The sequence below is a fragment of the Bos indicus x Bos taurus genome, chromosome 23, assembly GCF_003369695.1.
Source record: "Bos indicus x Bos taurus breed Angus x Brahman F1 hybrid chromosome 23, Bos_hybrid_MaternalHap_v2.0, whole genome shotgun sequence".
NCBI classification, from domain to species: domain Eukaryota; kingdom Metazoa; phylum Chordata; class Mammalia; order Artiodactyla; family Bovidae; genus Bos; species Bos indicus x Bos taurus.
The window spans coordinates 35,484,552-35,507,009 of NC_040098.1; the positions used below are offsets into that span (position 1 = coordinate 35,484,552).

A 22,458-nucleotide genomic window follows, 5' to 3' on the forward strand; every position below is an offset into this window, starting at 1 on the left:
TCCTAGCTATTGTAAACAGCGATGCAAAGAACATTGGGGTACATGTGTCTTTTTCAATTCTGGTTTCCTCAGTGTGTATGCTCAGCAGTGGGACTACTGGGTCATATGACAGTTCTATTTCCAGTTTTCTAAGGAAGCTCCACACTGTTCTCCATAGTGGCTGCACCAGTTTGCATTCCCACCTACTGTGTAAGAGGGTTCCCTTTTCTCCACACCCTCTCTAGCATTTATTGTTTGTGGACTTTGATGGCAGTCATTCTGACCAGCATGTGATGATACCTCATTGTGGTTTTGATTTACATTTCTCTTTTTTTTTAATTTTATTTTATTTTTAAACTTTACATAATTGTATTAGTTTTGTGATAATGAGTGATGTTGAGAATCTTTTCATGTGTTTATTAGCCATTTATATGTATTCTTTGGAGAAATGTCTGTTTAGTTCTTTGGCACAATTTTTTATTGGATTGTTTCTCAATGGTGAAAAATCGAAAGTATTTCCTTGAAAATCAGGAACAAGACAAGGGTGCCCACTCTCACCACTGCTACTCAACATAGTTTTTGGAAGTCCTAGCCACAGTAATAAGAGAAGAAAAAGAAATAAAAGGAATCCAAATTGGAAAAGAAGAAGTAAAACTATCACTGTTTGCAGATGACATGATCCTCTACATTGAAAACCCTAAATATACCACCAGAAAATTATTAGAGCTAATCAATGAATATAGTAAAGTTGCAGGATATAAAATTAATACACAGAAATCTCTTGAATTCCTGTACATTAACAATGAAAAAGCAGAAAGAGAAATTAAGGAAACAATCCCATTCACCATTACAATGAAAATAATAAAATACTTAGGAATAAATTTGTCTAAAGAAACAGAAGACCTATATATAGGAAACTATAAACACTGATGAAAGAAATCAAATATGGCACAAATAGATGGGAAAATATACCATGTTCATGGATTGGAAGGATCAATACAGTGAAAATGAGTATACTACCCAAAGCAATCTATAGATTCAATGCAATCCCTATCAAGCTACCAATGGTATTTTTCACAAAACTAGAACAAATAATTTCACAGTTTGTATGGAAACACAAAAAACCTCGAGTAGTCAAACCAACCTTGAGAAAGAAGAATGGAACTGGAGGAATCAACCTTCTTTACTTCAGACTATATTACAAAGCCAAAGACATCAAGACAGTATGGTACTGGCACAAAGACAGAAACACAGATCAGTGAAACAAAATAGAAAGCCCAGAGATAAATCCACGTACTTTTGGACACCTTATCTTTGGCAAAAGAGGCAAAAGTATACAATGAAGAAAAGACAATCTCTTTAACAAGTTGTCAGCCACATGTAAAAAACATGTAAAAAACAACATGGTCAGCCACATGTAAAAAAATGAAACTAAAACACTTTCTAACACCATACACCAAAATAAACTCAAAGGGATTAAGGATCTAAATGTAAGACCAGAAACTATAAAAATCTTAAAGGAAAACATAGGCAGAACACTCTCTGACATAAATCACAGCAAGATCCTCTATGATCCGCCTCCCAGAGAAATGGAAACAAAAGCAAAAATAAACAAATGGGACCTAATTCAACTTAAAAGCTTTTACACAATGAAGGAAACTATAAGAAAGGTGAAAAGGAAGCCTTCAGAATGGAAGAAAATAATAGCAAATGAAGCAACTTACAAAGAATTAATCTCCAAAATATATAAGTAGCTCAATAATAGAAAAACTGACAACCCTTTTTTTCCTTGTGTTCTTTCCTGAAATGATGGTGGTAAACTATAATGTTATGGAAGTCATGTTCAGGATATAAAGCTCAAAACAAAAGACCCAGACATTGAATCATTGAATCATGAGGTCTGATCTGTACCTTCACTTTGCCTTAACTTGTTGGACATTACGTTAGCAGTTAGGCAAGGCAATATTTTTCCTTATGCAACAGTAGCTCTTATTTTGCTACTCACCCTCTGATAAACCTACTTGTTTGGATCTTTTTTCCAACACAGTGTTAGCATGTCAAAGTTCATATGACAGACTGACATAAAAACTGAATTGTGGATCTTAAATAATACCACACAGTTATTTGTTTGGAAAATGAGGATACTCTAGATTGAGCAGATATGATACACTGATCTTTGTCAAAACTGGTTCTGGATCTGACTCATCTGTGACTAAATCTTGGTTACTAGACCTGCATTTCATTTCTTCTTAAACTCCAAAAGTACTTCAGAGATTTTGATCAAGTTCATTAAATTTACTTTTAGTTAGTCCCTTTTAAATTTACTTTTATTTAGTCCCTTTAGACACAGTATAGACTATGGGGAAACTCCCAACTCCTTGCAAAATTAAATTGCATCCCCTAAAATGGTTCCTTCTTGAACTGCTCAGTGACTGATTAGCGTAAGAAAACAGGCTGACTTGGGCTGCTTTCTTTCCTACTCTTTTGTAGCAGTAGAAAAGGAAGGGGCTCTGTAAGCTTAGTTGACTGAATACACAGCTAAAGGCTCAAGATTTTAGAGTCACCTTTTGCTCACTCACTTCTCCTTTCCTGTCCTCAGATCCATCTGTCACCAGTTTTCTCAGATGATTCCTTCAGAGTGTGGGCATTTCCACCTGACTCTGATGTAAAATGCACTCAAAATATCTTTGAGCTTTGACAAACATATCAACTTCAGTTTTTCTAACTAGAAGCACCAAATAAACTCTGACCTGTGGTTTACTGACTTTGTGTCTGCCAATTGGGGTTGATCTTTGGTTGACATCACTTTTTAGGAAAGTACATTTGAAAACATCACATGATGTGAGTCTCAGTTGCAAAGTTTTGGGGATCCTCAGAATCCATCTGTTGCCACAAGTGAGAAATTTAGAAAATCTCTGAAACTTTATATATGCACATTTGTATACTATTTTGTATATAAATAATATATATAATATTATATATAATAATATAAATAATAATTTATATAAATAAACATATATGTGTGTGTGTTTATATATGTATATATATATATATATGTAAATTGCAAAGGTTATTTGTGTTATTTCTTTTCTTTGTCAAGAAAGGACAAAACAAATTCTATTCAATCTTTCACATTAATGTGTTTGGTCTTTCCTCTTAACCTTCTGAATCAAGTTCTAGTTTTCACTCTAAATTGAGTGGAATCCAAACCACGTTTGTTATTCTCCCCAAGCTTATTAATATTTCATCATGGGGTCATCTTCATGTGTTTTTTGACCTCTAAATTTCACCAGAGCAAAGTCACAGTTTTCCTTAAAACTCATTCACAGTTTTCCTTAAAACTCACTAGAGTCTGCCAGCCTTGGCCTCTTGGTCATTTATTTGAGATTTTATACTAACTTTGCATTTCTGGGTTAGTGAGCACACATATCCAGAGAAGGCAATGGCAACCCATTCCAGTACTCTTGCCTGGAAAATCCCATGGACAGAGTAGCCTGATAGGCTGCAGTCCATGGGGTCGCTACGAGTCAGACACGACTGAGTGACTTCACTTTCACTTTTCACTTCCATGCATTGGAGAAGGAAATGGCAACCCATTCCAGTGTTCTTGCCTGGAGAATCCTAGTGACGGGGGAGCCTGGTGGGCTGCCGTCTATGGGGCTGCACAGAGTTGGACATGACTGAAGCGACTTAGCAGCAGCAGTAGCAGCAGAGCACATGTATCCATGTTCTTCTGCAATATTATGGTAAAAGCCTCAGTCAGTGGTTTTCACAGGGTTGAGGAAACTGTACTTTTAGTACTAGAGTTACCTCTGGGGCTTGGGTAAAATGTAGACTGCAGAAAAGAAAACATGAAAAATCCAGAAACTTTGGCCTTTGACCCAGAAATATATATTGATGGGTCTCTGGCTGAATCGCCACAACAATTCTGAGCACAATAAAACTGACTACCATGAGTTTTTCTCAAATGTTTACACTGTAGTTTCTTAACCACATGTGAACACAATTGAAGCACTTAGAAATAATCTTCGGATTGTTTGTTGTCCCATTTCAATAAGGTGAGCCAAGGTGTAAGTGACACGGTGCCTTGAAATGCCCCAGCTATGCTTCACTTCTGTTTTCCAAATCTCATGGCAAAATGCTTCTTGCCTTGTGGCCCACACTCATCTGAAACTATTTCAGGAGGGATTTCTGGAAACACAGTTTCAGCTCAGCTTAAAGCAGACAAAAAGAAAACAGACAATTAATATTTAATGAATGAGTGAACAAATGAAAAATCAAATTAATCACCTTTAAGAATTAACTGCCATGAATTTCAGATATCTGAACTGTCAGGGCTCTTCATTTCCCTAGGGAATTTAATATATCCTTTGCTGGAAAATATACTTATTACCTTTTTTTTATTTGCTAGCATCAAGTCTCTCACCTTCTATCTTCCATTAAACATCATCTCAGCTCATTCACCAGAACTTATGTTTCCAACAGCCTCAACTCATTTATCTATGTCATGGAAGCAGCACTGCCCTAGATTAACCAGGCATCACTTTCCTGATGTTTTGATTATTCTAAATGTCTATCTCAACATGCAAGAGTAATCAAGTAGCATTTATAGAAAGGGTTCAGGAAGAGATAAAAGATAATAAAGGCTGCATCTTGTGTAATGGAGCATGTGATGTTAACTTCTTTGGATGAAAACGAGGAGGCAAGGAGAGATAAAGAAAATAAAGATTAGCTGCTTTCCCTCACCCTGAGCCTCAATTCTAATACATTTATAATAATCCACCATCTATCAGAGTAAAGATACATATTCAAAATTAAGAGATAAGTTATCATTTTTTCATTAATATTAAATGATTTCCCAGCATTTGCCAATTTGGATATAGAAGGTTAATTCATTAAGAATAATTATAAAAGTGACTCATGATGAATTGTTTGGTGCCAAAACATAGCAGGGATGTGTGTCAGGCATTCTCTTATAACCAGTGATTCTCAAACTAACAAGAGAAGAATCACCAGAGGGACTTTTTAAAGCATAGATTGCCCGACCCCATCCCTAGAGTTTCTGATTCACTTGGTCTGTGCTGGGGCCAAGAATTCGCATTTTGAACATATTCCCAAATGATACTGATTTGCTCCTCATCTGAGGACTGAGCTTTGAGAAACACTGTTAGAAAAAAAGCTATGTAAAGAGGGCGGAGAGCCTGTATCTTATTTGTCAGGATCACTTAACGGTATGTCTTGCAGGTACCTACAATTAACTCCACAATTAACGTGCTTATTATCACAAATGGCTAAACACTAAGCTATGTGTCAAATCATTGCCTCACACAACCTTAAGTTAAAGCATCTACTGTATGTCTTGTTATCCAGCCAATACAGAAAGTCGAGCCAAGCATTTAAAACCCTGTTTAAATAGACACAGTTGCTATATCTAATCAACACAGCAGCAGGGCTTGCCAAAAACCTATAAAACTAATGGATTTGCAAGAAAATTACATCACCTTCAAATCAATGCTGGTAACACAGGTGGCATTTATAAAAAGTAAAGAAATTGACATTAACACAGCCCATCTTTGCTGCCTGCCAATGAGTACTCCAGCTTTGTTGAGGAAAGATCGACTTTCTTCCAAGAATTATATGTAAATACACTAACTTAAATCATTCCAAAATGGTGTAGTCGAAAGAAGCAGAGACTGTTCTGAAATGTGTCAATTGATAAGTTAAGAATATTTGGGTCTAAGTTTTATAGGGCTGTTCTTATCCAGCAATGGGCAAATGGTCTTCAAAATCAAGGATTCTTTTCCTATTGAAAAAATAAATAAAAGGATTAACCATCTAACTCTCATTTTCCTTGCTTCATCACCAAAGAGGCCCACAGAAATTACAGTGTGCTATGTAATGGAAAAGCAGCTGAAAACTCAAACCTGTGGCTGCAGGCATAACCTCTGCTCTGGGGACCTGCATTTACTTAGCAAATGGAATTAAAATTCTGATCAGTGATATAAAAGGTTTATAAGGGAGGAAATTGTTGTGTGGTCACACTGACTGCCTTAATCCCTTTCAGTTTGCGCTGCCCACCTTGTTTTGAAACCAATCCACAAGGAATCATTTTCACCTTGAAAACTCCAGATTCATGTGAAGCTTAGAAATAAAGCTCTCTGGGAAATGCTTTCCTGGGTAATCCCAGAGAAATAGGAGGCATGTGTTGAAAATGTGCACACATGCACACACATACACACACACACACACAGGAATATGCACTTGTGCATGCTTACACACCCTCATCATAAAATCCTATATGAAGTCAACATTTTCCAGGAAGAGATACTGCCTACTATAAATGTAATCGACTATAAATCTACTCAAGCATAGAAATGGCTTATATTCCACTGATTGAGCTGCACAAATATTCCATCTAAATGACTGGATAGTGACACAGAGTATTTAGATCATTTGGGTTTAGAAGTATCTGTGTTGTCTACTAAAAATGCTTTGTTATCTCCTTTGGGAAAAAAAATAACAATTAGGGAGACAAATTAAAAAACCTGAGTTATACAGTGGAAGACCAAATAGATAATGGTCCATTTGATTATAAGTTTTGGTATCTTATATAGTTCATTTTTTACATGGAGACTACAGACATCAAGAGAATGTGTGAGCAATAATCACAATAAAGATACTTATGTAATCAAGAGTTGTTTTAGAAAGGCAGGTTTTAAGAAAAGACATCATAAATATAATTAGCTACAAATGTTTTTTTAAAGCACGGTAGGAGATCAGTCAAGGTGGAATAAGAGGACATGGAATTCACCTCCTTCCATGAACAACTTTAAAAATACATCTACATGTGGAACGATTCTTACTGAAAACTAACTAGAAACAGTCAGAAAGACTCTTGTACATCCAAGGCTGCAAGAAAGATTCACACATAATCAGGTAAGAAGAGAAGAAAGGCAATGCAGACAGGACCTGTGCCCCTGGGAGGAAATCTAAAGAAAAGAGAGAGTATGTGGGTGGAGATGCCCCCTCTCACCCTCCTCCCATCCCTGCTACACTTACCTCCCTGTAGGAGTGAACAATGAGAGCCACAGATTGGGTGCTTCCATCCTGGGTTTCTACACTTGGGAGAGGAGTCACTTTGTTTGGCTGGAGGGCTGTGGGAAGCTGGAGGAGTGTGTGGGGGCTGGTTTGCCCCTGAGGCAGAGCAGAGAGGGTAGAGAGAGGACTGCTCTAGAGACTCCCTGGTTTCTGCCTACCACCTCAACAGAAGCCCCATCCAAAGCCAAGTAAATGCTGCAGCCCTGCTCATTCTGCATCCTAGCACAGCACTGGATCTAGAGTGGCCAGACTGGGGAGAAAGCCAGGCCATGGGCTTTCTCAGAGACAACCTGATCTCCTGGGGGCTGAGCCCAGGAAGAGCACCTATGGCCATTGTTGGTGCTTATTCAGAAAAATCATTCGAAGCAGCCCAGAACTCTACTACGACTGATGCCCCAATGTATGCCAAGAGTTGACGGGAGCCCCACCTGCCTTACAGCATGGCTCCACAACAGGGCAAGGGTGGTACAGGCTGGGCTCAAAGATTGGCTGCAAGGAGCAAAGGGAACTTGCACTCAAGGCTCTGTCTGAGCAAAGGCAGAGAAACAACTGGGGGCACCCACACAGGCAGTTGCATCAGAAAGTGCTCAGGCCTCTGTCTGTGGCTGATATGAGCAGATAACCTGAATGGGCCTCCTTGCTGAGGTTCTCTTGCATCTGGGGCAAGGGTCCCAGTGTTAGGAAAGGGGAAGGCATATACTTAAAGGGAACAGAGTCACTGTGCATGGGCTCCACCCTCAGGGCTTCTTCTCCAGCAGCTTGGGATCAGACCGCACCCCACAAGGGTAGTGAGGGCCACTGAGCAGTGGGGAAGTCCCACCTTTCACCTGTCTCTGCTCTAGCCCCTCCATCTCCAACCCCACCACTTGCCAAGGTGATACCTTCCAGGATACCCTGTGAAAAGATGTGACTTGCATCCATGTCAATGTAGCTCTCCCACCAGAGGCAGGAGCACACAGTCTGTGCCAGGACACCCCTTCAAGACCACGTTAGGTAACTGCTTCACCTAAATTCATAGAGGCAGAGAAAGTTAAAAAAAAATGAAAAGGCAGAACCGTTCGCAGTTGAAAGAACAAGAGAAAACCCTGGGGGAAAAAATAATGAAACAAACAATTTATCAGATAAAGAAGTCAAAGCATTGGTAATCAAAATGTGAACTGAATTAGGGAAAAGAATAAATGAACTCACTGAGAATTTTAACAATGAGCTCGAAAAAAGATAAAAGACATCTCACTCAGAAATGAAGAATATAATAACTGAATATATAATTATGTGAATGGTCCCCTCTAGAGCAGTCCTTGGTCATCACGGTAGCCTTGTGAGAAGTACATTTTAACACATGAGAGAGAAGACTGAGTAAAATACTTAATTGAAAGAATAGATATAAAGAACCAGCATTTGCTAAATTAATATGTTCAATTGCTTTTATTTATTAATACACTAGAGTCTTTATATTTAGTATGATTCTGAATATTTAAAAGAACCCAACACAATTACCAATAACTTCCTATGGATAATATTTCTGCGTGTGCATTTGAACATGGGACATAAAGCATATATAACATTTAAGTGTGTGGCTTAGCTAAGGGTTTTCAGGTTGTTATTATGTCACCACAAAGCAACTTGAAGACTAAAACACAGAGCGATAATAGTTTTCATTAACGTTGATCACACAGTTCAAGTAGAGACACAGATGGAAAGCATTCCAACTGCAAAATGTTAACAGGCAATATTGAGAGGAGAAAGAACAATTAAGTTGAGCAATGAGCTATTTATAATTTTGGTTGCCTTGAGTCCTGAATTTTCTTTATTACCATGAGGCTGTGGTTACTTCTTGAATGATTTTTGGCCTGAAGTATCCTAAAAGTAGGTTTTCAACTTGATGAAAAAAGTTTGTTTTTGTAAAAAATAAAAATAATAAGGTGCCATCATTAGTATAAATGATACAAGGTCTTTGTTATCTTTCTGTTCTTCCTGATGTCCTTTTTATACACTTTTTTGCACAATGGCTGCAAGTCCATCATCTTAGTCAAATGTGACAGCAACGGGCCAGAGTGATGTGACAAAACAATGTTCCACTTTTAATATACTAGATTATAAGCTTCTTGAGGGCAGGGACCGGTCAATTTTATTTGTACCTCTAGTATCTAATATACTGTCTCTCAAATAGTAAAAGAGAATGCTTTTTTGAATGAATGCATGATATTTATATGATTGACTAATATTCATACATACACAGAACACTGTCAAATATATGTACAAATAGAATTATTCTAAGTTTAATTTTTATTCTGTGACTCTGGAAGTATTAGGATGTTATTTCTAGTCCTGCCTTGACAGTGTGAACAATAGTAGATACAACGCCAGATTTGGATTATTTTGGCTTTTGGTTATTTGGATTCTTGGTAGGTATTTGTAAATTGTAAGTTATCTTGTGATAGTTTTCTAAAAGCCTTAGAAGCTTTTTGAATTTTCTTCATTTTCCTTTAAAATGCCTTTTTTTTAAAACATGGTCTGGGCTTTGAGAAACATCTCTATCAGTAATTAATAAAGACAGAGACATATGAAGCAACTTTTTCCACAAGAGTTATTATAGATATATCACTTGTGACAGCTTTTTGGGTCCCCTATAAATTCCTGTCTCACCAAAAGAGTTATCAATCTCACACGCGTCATGAGACTCTACCAAACTCAGATTGCTATGTTTTTTGTCAATTTAAGCTTATTTATAGAACAGCAAGCACTGTAGGTTAAAAAGAAAGCTATCCCACAGGGAGGATCTCTTCAACTGAAGAACCCCTGTTTCAGCATGACGTTCCATGGTCTATCAAACTGAAATAGCTTAGCAGTAGCTATACAAGTTTCCTTCTAAGACTTCCTTCTAAGATTTAAGGAGAATAGAAGAGCTTCTTTTAACATGAACTTTATTGTAACCAATAAAGGATTAATATGGGGGAAAGAAAGCTACTTTGTAGAATGAACAATTAACAGTGTAGCCATTTGTTCTGTGAATATTTATGAACAGCCACTCACATGTCAAGAAATGTGCAACTAGACAATACAACATTCACCTTTGGGCGCAGATCACATGAAAAGTAAGTAATGTGCAGGGATAATTGTAACCTACTAAATGGGAGTGCTTCTTCACCATGGTATTTTTAACCTTATCTAGAAGCAATGGGATGAAGGGGTCTTCATTCTGATCTTTCTTCATCATTATAATTCTATGACTTTGACTTCTCTTGTTGTCTATGAAACACTGGCTCTATTAGGGTGTGAAATCCTCCATGATAATACTGGAAAACTCTCGATCTCTGCAACTGCAGTTTGTCAACTTTCATTCCTATACCTTTTATACCTCTATTAGTCACAATTCCTCACTCGTATCATTGTGGTAAATCTTTTGATTCCTAATTGATTCTGCCTTACATCTAAGGCATGTCTGTAACCACTTAGAGGTACAAAATCTTTTCTGTATTTTGAAATGTCTGTATAAGCATCCCAAATTCAAGTCTGTGATGGGTACAGATTTATAAATCTCCTAAAATTAAGATGAAATAAAAATAACCCCTGAGATGAAAGCTCAAGGTCATTTATCACATGTTTTTCCTTTGATCCAGTAGAAAGGTCACTTCATTCTTCACTCCTTCCCAATTCCATAGTCATCCTCCACTGCAGCTAAAGAAGGTAAAAGATAGACCAGACCATCTTGAAACAATGCTTTTGTACTATCATATAAAGCAAGCCTCCTTCTCAGGTCAGTTTCTATTCACTAATTAAGGCAAAAGATTTCTTCTCTATAAGGCTATCAGCTAAACCCCAAAATGTGTGAATTTTTAAAATGTGTTTTCCATAGCATTTATTGGAGAAGGAAATGGTAACCCACTCCAGTATTCTTGGGTGGAGAATTCCATGGACAGAGAAGTCTGGCAAGCTACAGGCCATACAGTTCATGGGGTCACAAGGAGTCAGACACAACTGAGCAACTAACATTTTCACTTTCATGGTATTTATTCATATTACCACTAAAGTACTTACCATATTCCACTGTTACCTAATTCTGTGTCTTCTCCAAGAAATTATACCTTCCTGAATCTTGGTGGCTCAGATAGTAAAGAATCTGCCTGCAATGCAGGAGACCCAAGTTTGATCCCTGAGTCATTCGGGAAGATCCCTGGAGAAGGGCATAGCAACCCACTCCAATATTCTTGCCTTGAAAATACCAAGGACAGAGGAGGCTAGCAGGCTGCAATTCATGGGGTTGCAATGAGTGATCCATGACTGAGCAACTAACATTTCACTTTTCTTTTGTCCAAGAATTTATACCCTTCTTGGAAGCAGAGGGGATATCTCTGTATTTGCATTCCTTTTGCCCAGTTCTGTGACAGATACATTGTAGGTATCAGTAATAGGACTTATAAAAGAAATAAATGAGTTAATTTAAAACATTGCTTTCTGCAAAAAAAAAAAAAAAAAAAATCTGTGTTACTGGGTTTTGCAGCTTAACTTTTCATCCCTTTTACCTAAGGGATAATTAGCAACTAAAAGGGAAAGGGCAAATGCTTCTTTTTAATTTAAAAATCATGCTGTGATGAAAGTTAAGAGAAAGCAATTTGACTTTGAATATCACTGTAGGGCTCAGGACACAGACACAGTTCAGACAATAAAATGTCTTCATATTTTCCACCTAGCATTCAAGCAAATGTGAAGACTAGATGACTGAATGCCGCACTTCCCTGAGCTCCTGACAAAATTGTCCAGATCACACTGTCATGGATCCACACAGATCCATCCAAGTTAACCAGTGACAAAATGACCATCTGCTTGGTCAAAAGTTGGTAAGTACAGGATATGCTGCTGTCCAACTGATAGCCTTTACAAATTGATTAAATCAGTGCACTTTTAAAGAATGCATAATCTTTTCCACCATTTTCCTCATTCTTACAAGAAAGACACCTGACTTGGCATTTAAACCTATCTAAATATGGTGATGAATAGTTTGAAACAAAGAATCACTGTAATATTGCTTGCAGCTTGGGATAAATATTTTCTGCAAATATGAAATCCTACTTCACGTGGGAGGAGGATATTTTAGAATAATGTCAGCTGAGTTATGTTGGCTGAAACTAGCTTTGTTTCCAACTGTGGATGTAAATGAGCAGATTTAGTCCTTCTGTCACCAGTACCCTGACATAAGACATAATACGCTATGAAGAACTTAGCACTTGGAAGCATATATTTTAGAATAATAATATTAAACCTTATCTTTAAAGATTTTATAATACTTGGAGGGTTGTGGAACGTGTGACTCTGGAGGTATATGAACACATTCAGAGCTCTTCACAACATGGGCACTGACCGGCTTATGTCTCACTCACAGTTCTGTCCACAAATACCAAACCAAATGCAAAAGGAATCTCCAGCACCATTAGATACCTTTTATGGCAGTCTTTGGACAGATGCTCTAAATATATTTTTATTTACTGCCTTTGGATTCTGAAGGACATGTTTAAGCATTTTTAGATTTTAATATTTTTTGTGATTCATACATGGTTGTTTTTTAAATCCTCTCTTTGCACTTTGTATATAAACAGTTCTACCTGTGTACATATTATAGACTGCTAGAAATAACAATAGGCTGGTCTTGGGAACAAGCATCATCTTCAAGTTGGGAAGTGTATTATTATTGATGCTTGAATCTGTGAAAATTAAGTTCTAAAGCGTGTACTAAAAATGTATAAGGGGAAAGTATCTGAAGGGCTTTTCAGGTGGCTCAGTGGTAAAGAATAGGCCTGCCAATGCAGGAGCCACAGGAGTTGTGGGTTCTAACTCTGGGTCTCCCATGGAGAGAGGAGCCTGGCAGGCTACAGTCCGTGAGGTGACAAAAGAATCAGACCTGACTTAGCGAGTAAACAACAATGTGGAGTGTAGGGTCTTAATTCCCCGACCAGAGATTGAACCCACACCCCCTGCCCTGAAAGTGCAGTCTTAACCACTGGACCACCAAGGAAGTCCCGGTTTGAGGTGTTCTTGACTTTCTTTATGAAAATGGAAAAGGATGTTTATCTATAAAGAATGACAATGAAGGAGTCAAGTAGAAGATTTGAAAAGAGGTTGACTAGTTGACGGAAAGAAGAGGAAAAGGAGCTGATGAGGAGAGGACTGCTCATTGACACCCAAGTCCAGGTGGGATGCTTAGAATGGTGGCACAAATCCTCAGGCTAGGCTAGAACTCAGATCTTACGTTTAGGTTTGGGGAGGGGTCTAATGAAGATATAATAGAGCAACACTAGTTGCCAACTTATGTGAATGGCAAGGTGCTTGGAACTGTTCTGAGGGGCAGAATCCATACCATACCATGTAGCAGAGGAAACACCCTGGGATAAGTGGTTAAGAATTTGGACATTGCTCCTGTGGAGGAAACCATGTGTCTTCCACAGTAGAGACACACTCAAATGATCTCAGAAGAGGTATGGCTGAGTATAACCTGGCTACCCCTTCCTAACACACATGGCACACAAGCTTTTCTTAGGAAACATCCATTGTTTCTACAGGCAGGTAAGGACCATTTGGTCTTCACCTCAGCGAGTTGTTTATCAGCATCATATTAACTCATGACATCTGGTCTAGTAATATTTTTAACTTTGAGGATGAAGCTTTGTAAAAAATCATTTTTCACTGTAGTCAGAGATGTCTGAATACTCATATATACCGGGTTGTACACTTCGTTTTCTGTTATGAAGTTATGCTTCAAATTTGTATTTTTGTCTGCTTTTCTTAAGCACATTTATAAAATGTATTATACTCACCTTTTTCTTTTTCAGCAAAAGGCAGTAGCCTTGAAAGAGACAGAAACAGAGAACTGAAGGACCAGCAGAGTCTAATTTAGCATCCCAGTTCCCCCACTTACAGTGGATATCGTCTCATCAGCCATGTAACTTCTCAGGCCTCTGATTTCTTTCTTATATAGAAAAGCAGGTTTGGCTAGATTTTCCAGTTCTAAGATTCTTTATAAGATAGAAATCTTACTTCCTCATGGTCAATTTGAAGTGTAGCATTAAAGTCAAACAGCCAAGAACATCTGCAATCAGGGTAGGTAGCAGGCTGTGCCCATGTGTTCTAGAAGCCTAATACCAACGCTGGGGTTTTATACTGCAGCAGCATAATCATTCCTACCAGCATGTTCCATTAAAGCTTGACTTACTGCCAGGGAATTCACCTGCTGACACAGTAAAACTCCTAACTGGAAGCATTAACATTGCAATGTCAGATGGGGAAAAAAAATGGTTCATAAATTCCACAAACATGCACTGCTTTATTTGGGGTCCTGGCTGCAAACTCATTATTTATGCTGTGTACAGTAGACCATCAACATATCCCACTGGGAAATTAGTTTGCAATTTAGAATCGTTTCAAAGTACAAGTGATTCTCAAGTCATTTTCTGAGGTTAAATGAGAACTCTTATTGCTTTCCGTGGGCTCTGAGGGAATTTTTACTCCGTGTGTTCCCTCCTCCCCCAGCTTCAGCTATACTGTCTTGATTTTACTTTCTTAAATGCACTTTGGTGCTAAATCTCTTATTTTTTTTCCCCAAGTTTTGAAAGCCAGGAAATGGAGTGGTATTTGTTGCATTTTCTTGCTTGCAGGGCAGTTTAAGTACCTCACTTTTGCTTACTGCTTTTATTCTTCAAAGACCCCGCCTGAGAGATTTCCAAGTTCTCCATGAATAGCATTGCGTAGCTAACATAGCAGTCATGGGGGAAGACTGGATGGCATCCACTTTAGGGTGCACTGAGTCAGAGTCATGATGCCACTCCCATTTCGGCTCCTCACTCTGGGGGCCATGCCATGGGACAGGCCTGAATCCAGACAGATGGGCTGAGAGCAGAAGGCATTAGTCTCAGAATTCCAGGTAATGGACACTGGAGGTTCAACCTTGCTTATGGGTTTATGAGCCCATAAGGGTGGAACAAATTATTAAGATAAAAAGCATTCATTCCACTGACTCTTTTTATGTTAACACACCCCTTTATTTGATTCTTTCCTTTAGAACCTCCTTAAGCATTTTTAAACTTTATTTCACTGCTAACAGTGGGCATATCTTCTGTCTTATCCCCAACCTAGGAGACTTGATCTCAGACCATCTGGTAAATCATTTGTAACCCAATCTTATCCTTGGGGAAATACATAGCATTACTTTAACTGTGCCATTTTAGCCTTATCATTCCCAGAAAGTAGCAAATAATGCATAGTGTGGAGATATTGTCAAAAAATTGTTTTCTCCTTTCTGAAATGCCAATATTACTAGCTATTAGGATGATATTATTAGCTATAATGAACAAAAATAAAAATAGAAAATAAAGCAGAGTTGCTAAGCCACATCAAAGGGCTCCTCTCCTCCAACAAGGAGCACTAGAGTTTATCTGAAACCAAAATTTCAACATCTCTCTAATGCATTGGGAGAGTCTTTCCATAGGCCCCGACCAGAAAGTATACAAACTGAAGAGATTGAGTGTTTAGTTTCAAAATACATGAAATCACCAGTTTAAACATAGACACTACACACAAGGAATGCAAAGAAACAATGAAAGCCAGAGATCAACAGAGTAAATATCACCTAGAAATACTAACAGTCTTAAAGGTCAGAAATCCTTAGTTAAACAAAAAGACCCATCCGTTAAAAACAATCAATTACAAGATAACCTGATAATAGCACACTATGAGTCCTCTTTAAAAGCAGGTATTATTCAGTGAAAAGCTATTAGCTATGTGTTTTAGAAGTAAATAAATAGAGCAGATAACAAATAGTGACTGAAACTTGAAGAAAAAGAAACCAAAAATTAAGTGCATTTGGAACTGCTTAATATTGAACATCTAAGGCACTGGAGAAAGTCTTTGTTCCATGGGTATAAATCCATGAGTGTCAGTATGCTAAGGCTCTGGTATTGCATGGAAAAAACAAAAATGATTCACTAGTTACAATATTTTGAGTTAGCCTTCCTGGCTGAGATTGTTTTAAATGGTCTTCCTTGATTACGGATAATTCAAGTCTTTCTCTGCTGCTATTAGAAGATGAACATGCATCCAAAATAATCCCCTTTTCCTTCAAGCTTTGAAGGAAGCATGTTTTGGCTGGTTTTCTCATGTTTTTGGTGTTTTTTTCTCTTTCTAAATGTTATATAGACTTTATAATTTGTTAGTACCTATATTCAACTCTATTTCAAATCCTGAAAGATGATGCTGTGAAAGTGCTGCACTCAATATGCCAGCAAATTTGGAAAACTCAGCAGTGGCCACAGGACTGGAAAAGGTCAGTTTTCATTCCAATCCCAAAGAAAGGCAATGCCAAAGAATGCTCAAACTACCGCACAATTGCACTCATCTCACATGCTAGTAAAGTCATGCTCAAAATTCTCCAAGCCAGGCTTCAGCAATATGTGAACCATGAACTTCCTGATGTTCAAGCTGGTTTTAGAAAAGGCAGAGGAATCAGAGATCAAATTGCCAACATCTTCTGGATCATGGAAAAAGCAAGAGAGTTCCAGAAAAACATCTATTTCTGCTTTATTGACTATTCCAAAGCCTTTGACTATGTGGATCACAATAAACTGTGGAAAATTCTGAAAGAGATGGGAATACCAGACCACCTGATCTGCCTCTTGAGAAACCTGTATGCAGGTCAGGAAGAAATAGTTAGAACTGGACATGGAACAGACTGGTTCCAAATAGGAAAAGGAGTATGTCAAGGTTGTATATTGTCACCCTGCTGATTTAACTTATATGCAGAGTACATCATGAGAAACACTGGACTGGAAGAAGTACAAGCTGGAATCAAGATTGTCGGGAGAAATATCAATAACCTCAGATATGCAGATGACACCACCCTTATGGCAGAAAGTGAAGAGGAACTCAAAAGCCTCTTGATGAAAGTGAAAGAGTAGAGTGAAAAAGTTGGCTTAAAGCTCAACATTCTGAAAACAAATATCATGGCATCCGGTCCCATCACTTCATGGGAAATAGATGGGGAAACAGTGGAAACAGTGTCAGACTTTATTTTTTTGGGCTCCAAAATCACTGCAGATGGTGACTGCAGCCATGAAATTAAAAAACACTTACTCCTTGGAAGGAAAGTTATGACCAACCTAGATAGCATATTCAAAAGCAGAGACATTGCTTTGCCAACAAAGGTTCGTCTAGTCAAGGCTATGGTTTTTCCTGTGGTCATGTATGGATGTGAGAGTTGGACTGTGAAGAAGGCTGAGTGACGCAGAATTGATGCTTTTGAACTGTGGTGTTGGAGAAGACTCTTGAGAGTCCCTTGGACTGCAAGGAGATCCAACCAGTCCATTCTGAAGGAAATCAGCCCTGGGATTTCTTTGGAAGGAATGATACTAAAGCTGAAACTCCAGTACTTTGGCCACCTCATGCGAAGAGTTGACTCATTGGAAAAGACTCTGATGCTGGGAGGGATTGGGGGCAGGAGGAGAAGGGGACGACAGAGGATGAGATGGCTGGATGACATCACTGACTCGATGGATGAGAGTCTGGGTGAATTCCGGGAGTTGGTGATGGACAGGGAGGCCTGGCGTGCTGCGATTCATGGGGTTGCAAAGAGTCGGACACGACTGAGTGACTGAACTGAACAGATATTAAACTCAGGGTTCCCCAGGTAGCGCTAGTACAGGAGATGTAAGAGATGCAGGTTTCTGGGTTAGGAAGAACCACTGGAGGAGGCATGGCAACTCACTCCAGTATTCCTGCCTGGAGAATCCCATGGACAAGAGTTGCCTGGCGGGCTAAAATTCATAGGGTCACAAAGAGTTGGACACTACTGAAGAGACTTGGCATGCACACACACATATTCAACTCATCTTGGCCTTTGCTTGGTAAAATAACAGGTTAAACAGATACGATATTTGACATATTGAGGCTTAACATCTCTTAATCTGTAAGAAATCTTGAGTGGATGATATTTATAAAGACTTTTCTCTTGTCACCAACAATTTTTTTCTCTTAAACTTTCATATTATTATTTCAGATAACACTTTCTGATAACTACTAATTTCAGATAACTGCTTTCAGATAACATACTAATTATTTATCATTAAAGCCCCAAATCTTCTTATATTTATGGAGATAGGCTTAATCCTTTTAAACTTTCCAACTCTCCAGGGTAGTATCTTATCATTGGCAAATTCAGACATTCCTACATGTTTAATATTTCATGAGATAAGTAATTTATTTATAACATTATCAGACAATGTGGCAAAAAAGAAGTAGGATATGCTCTGTGGCCTTTCTGTTTTCATAACATTATTTGAGCAAGAGAAGAACTCATTCTCTAGAAGTAAGATTCCACTTTCAGCTTCTCAAAGCTGTAACCTACTTTGATTTTGTAATAGAGCCTTTCTGGAAGGTCTATCATAAATTAGCAACAAAAGGAGATTAATATATATTTTTCTCCTTTCTCCCCAAATGTTAAGTTTTGCTGAAAAGTCTTTCTTTCTTTCTTTCTTTTGAGTGCTGTTATTTATTGACATCAATGCAAGACAAGCTAAGTTGCTATTTAACTGGAACAAATATTGGTGCAATTTCCTTTCTGGAGAAGGTAGGCACTCAGCTCATGAAACCTAAGGTCAAGCAAAGACTGGATTGTCAAGCACCAACTAAGGGTTAAACTTCATGAATATAAAAATTACTAAAGGCAAAATGATATGTTTTTTAAAAAATTTTTTACACTAATCTCATGTAATCAAACAAAGAACTAAAGTGAAAGTGAAAGTCGCTCAGTCGTGTCCGACTCTTTGCGACCCCATGGACCACACAGTCCATGGAATTCTCCAGGCCAGAATACTGGAGTGGGTAGTGGTTCCTAAACTAATCCTAAAACTTTAGGACATATATATGGAATTTAGAAAGATGGTAACAATAACCCTGTATACGAGACAGCAAAAGAGACACTGATGTATAGAACAGTCTTTTGGACTCTGTGGGAGAGGGAGAGGGTGGGATGATTTGGGAGAATGGCATTGAAATATGTATAATATCATATATGAAACGAGTCTCCAGTCCAGGTTCGATTCGCGATACTGAATGTTTGGGGGTGGTGCAATGGGATGACCCAGAGGGATGGTATGGGGAGGGAGGAGGGAGGAAGATTCAAGATGGGGAACACATGTATACCTGTGGCAGATTCATTTTGATATATGGCAAACCAATACAATATTGTAAAGTTCAAAAATAAAATTAAATTTAAAAAAAAAGATATTGACATGACACGATTGTTTAAATTTCTGCATAAATGAAGATGTGTTGTATCCTTCACTGTACTTGTATTACAATTACATGCTTCTTGCTTCTACACTATACAAAGTCAGCAGTTATCACCAACAATGACTATAACTAGATCTGAACGAGACTTCACAGTGACTCTGCTCAATTGAAATTTAAGAAAATTCAATCCAGGATTAAGAAAACCTTTTGATTTTAAAGCCAGTTCTCATGTCTTCTTCTCAGGTCATACTTAAATAAGTCCTCTCGTGACATTTCTTGCCTGCAAACTGATGTATGTCCTCTCCCCATCAGCTTTATCTGACATTTTAAAGTTAATTTGTAGAAAACTGCATAAAAAATGAAAATTGCACTTCCAATCTGAACCTGCAATCAGGTTCCTGCTTTGACACAAAACTTACTCCTCTGCAGTGTACCCCACCAGCACAGCACCCCTTTTCTCTCTCTCTCTATTCCTTTGCCCCGAAGGCACTTCAGGATTGCTTAATTCCGTGCTCTTTGGCTGCCTAGACAGTCAGGACACCTAAGGCCATCTGGACTTATCACTCCTCCCTTCCTTCTATTCTATGGTTAATACCACTTTCCTGCTTTATCTCTATGGCTGAATCTCCAGTCCTGGTGCTGGTCTCAGAGGTACAGAACCGATTTCGGCTTCGAGCTCCTGGCTGGTATCGCTAGGCGATCCTTGTTTCTTATGCAATCTCTCTTAACCACTTCTTTCTTTTCAGTTTTTTTTTCTGAGTTGCATACTGGCTCTGTACCTTCAGGCTTCTTTCCTTTTTCCCAAAGTGCTTCTTCCTCCTGCTTCATTTCTTCTTCCTTTCTCTTGCAAGCCTTCTCCTTCTCATAGTGCTCCTTCTGCCTGTGGATCTCTTCTTCCTGCCTCTTCAGCCTCTCTCTCCCGCCGGATGCACTCTTGGACCTATTCATAATCCCGCTCCCTCTCCCGGTATTCTCTGCCACGCTCATCTTCAGGTCTCTTAGGCTTTTCATCTTTAAATTCACCCTCAGAACTCCTGGGCAATGTACAACTTTACCCACTGGCTCTTTCATCACTCAGATTCTCTTTGTCTAATTTCTTGAGCTTTGTTGTCCAATTCTTTTTCATCTCCTTTTTCTGGCTTCTTGAGCAGCTTAATCTTTGGTTCATCATTTAATTTGTCCCTTTCTGGAACTCTGTCTATCTTCTTTAGCTTTTCTATATCTGTTCTTGTTTCTCTTCTTCTTTCCACTTCTGCCTCTCTCCTTCTCTTTGTCTTTTCCCTTCTATTTCTCGCCACCTCCTTTCTTCTCTTATCTTCTGCTTGTTTTTCAGGAAGCTCAAAAGTGGAGATGCCTTTTTAGCTGTTAGTTCTCTATTTTTGCTTCTATTTCCTCTAGCAGTGTCTCTGGAGTAGATGTCATTTTCTCATTATCTGCAGCATAGCTCTCCAAAATTTTTCTATATTCTGGATCATCATCAATAGTCCTGATTTTAGTATCTCTTTTCTTAGTCTTCTTTTTTGCAGCTTTTTGAAAAGGTGCAAATTCTATGATGGCAGGATATTCCTGACCTTTATTGTCAAGGAATAACCATCATAACCATCAAAACAATCCCTGAACAAAATAATGTCCTCTTGGCTTTAAAAGTTGATGTATGCTCTTGCATACACATGAGGATACATAGTAATATCATTAGAAAAAAACTCAATATAATCATGGTCAGGCGTAGGCTGAAGATGTTCCTGAAGTTGCTCTTTGGTCAAAGTGGGCGGTAATCTCTGAATTACCACCTCGCTCAATGTCTTTCTTCTCCTTGTTCCAATCCTGCTTATCTTCCCCTTTAGTGCTGTCTCCTGAAGCCCCAACACTGCTGCCTGTAGCACTGTGGCAGCTTGGCCTAAACGCTGGCTATGCCAGGCACCTACGCTTCCCAGCCTCTGCTGAGAAGTCTTATTTTAAACCATATGCCAGAGGATGCTTCCTCTACCTAAATTAAGACCTGAAGTACTGTATAACTGAATTCTTGAAAATAATTCCATGGAGGCAAAATCCATGGCAAAACCATGTTTTCTAGGTCACTAAAACCTAATGTTCATGCTATACTTGCAGGTGAACTTTTGCAAAATGCAAGCATAGTATTGAAATCAATAAGAGGCCAGTGACTGCAGGGCAGCAGAAAGACTCCAGGGTAGATATTCTCGTGTCAGCAGGTTGGGGGAGGAACTGAGGATGCTGGTGAATTCAGGAATCCCCTTCTTTATAGGAATATCTGACTCTAATCCTAAACCTAAAGCAGGGATTGAGGACTGCTCTGGTGGTCCAGTGGCTCATACTCCATGCATCCAGTGCTTGGGGTCTAGGTTCAATTCCTGGTCATGCAACTAGATCTCATATGCCATAGCTAAGACCTAGTGTAGCCAAATAAATAAATAAATATTAAAAAACAAATAAACCCAGGGCTGACTTCTATGTTCATTAACAGTATTATCCCCTCCCTTTATTTTCCAAGCCAGGCTTCAACAGTACATGAACCATGAACTTCCAGATGTTCATGCTGGATTTAGAGAAGGCAGAGGAACCAGAGATCAAATTGCCAACATCTGTTAGATCATTGAAAAAGTAAGAGAGTTCTAGAAAAACATCTACTTCTGCTTTATTGATTACACCAAAGCATTTGACTAAACTGTGGGAAATTCTACAAGAGATGGGAATACCAGACCACTCGACCTGCCTCCTGAGAAATCTGTATGCAGATCAAGATGCAACAGTTAGAACTGGACATGGAACAACAGACTGATTCCAAATCGGGAAAGGAATACATCAAGGCTATATATTATCACCCTGCTTTATTTAACTTATATGCAGAGTGCATCATGAGAAACGCTGGGCTGGAAGAAACACAAGCTGGAATCAAGATTGCCGGGAGAAATATCAATAACCTCAGATATGCAGATGACACCACCCTTATGGCAGAAAGTGAAGAAGAACTAAAAAGCCTCTTGATGAAAGTGAAAGAGGAGAGTGAAAAAATTGGCTTAAAACTCAACATTCAGAAAACTGAGGTCATGGCATCTGGTCCCATCACTTCATGGCAAATAGAAGGAGAAA

The 22,458-nt window shown here is 38.5% G+C and overlaps 1 pseudogene; it reads right to left on the minus strand.

Annotated features, from left to right (window-relative positions):
• Window positions 1-19,910: 19,910 nt before the first annotated feature.
• LOC113881500 lies at window positions 19,911-21,688 on the minus strand (annotated as a pseudogene).
• Between the last annotated feature and the right edge of the window lie 770 nt (window positions 21,689-22,458).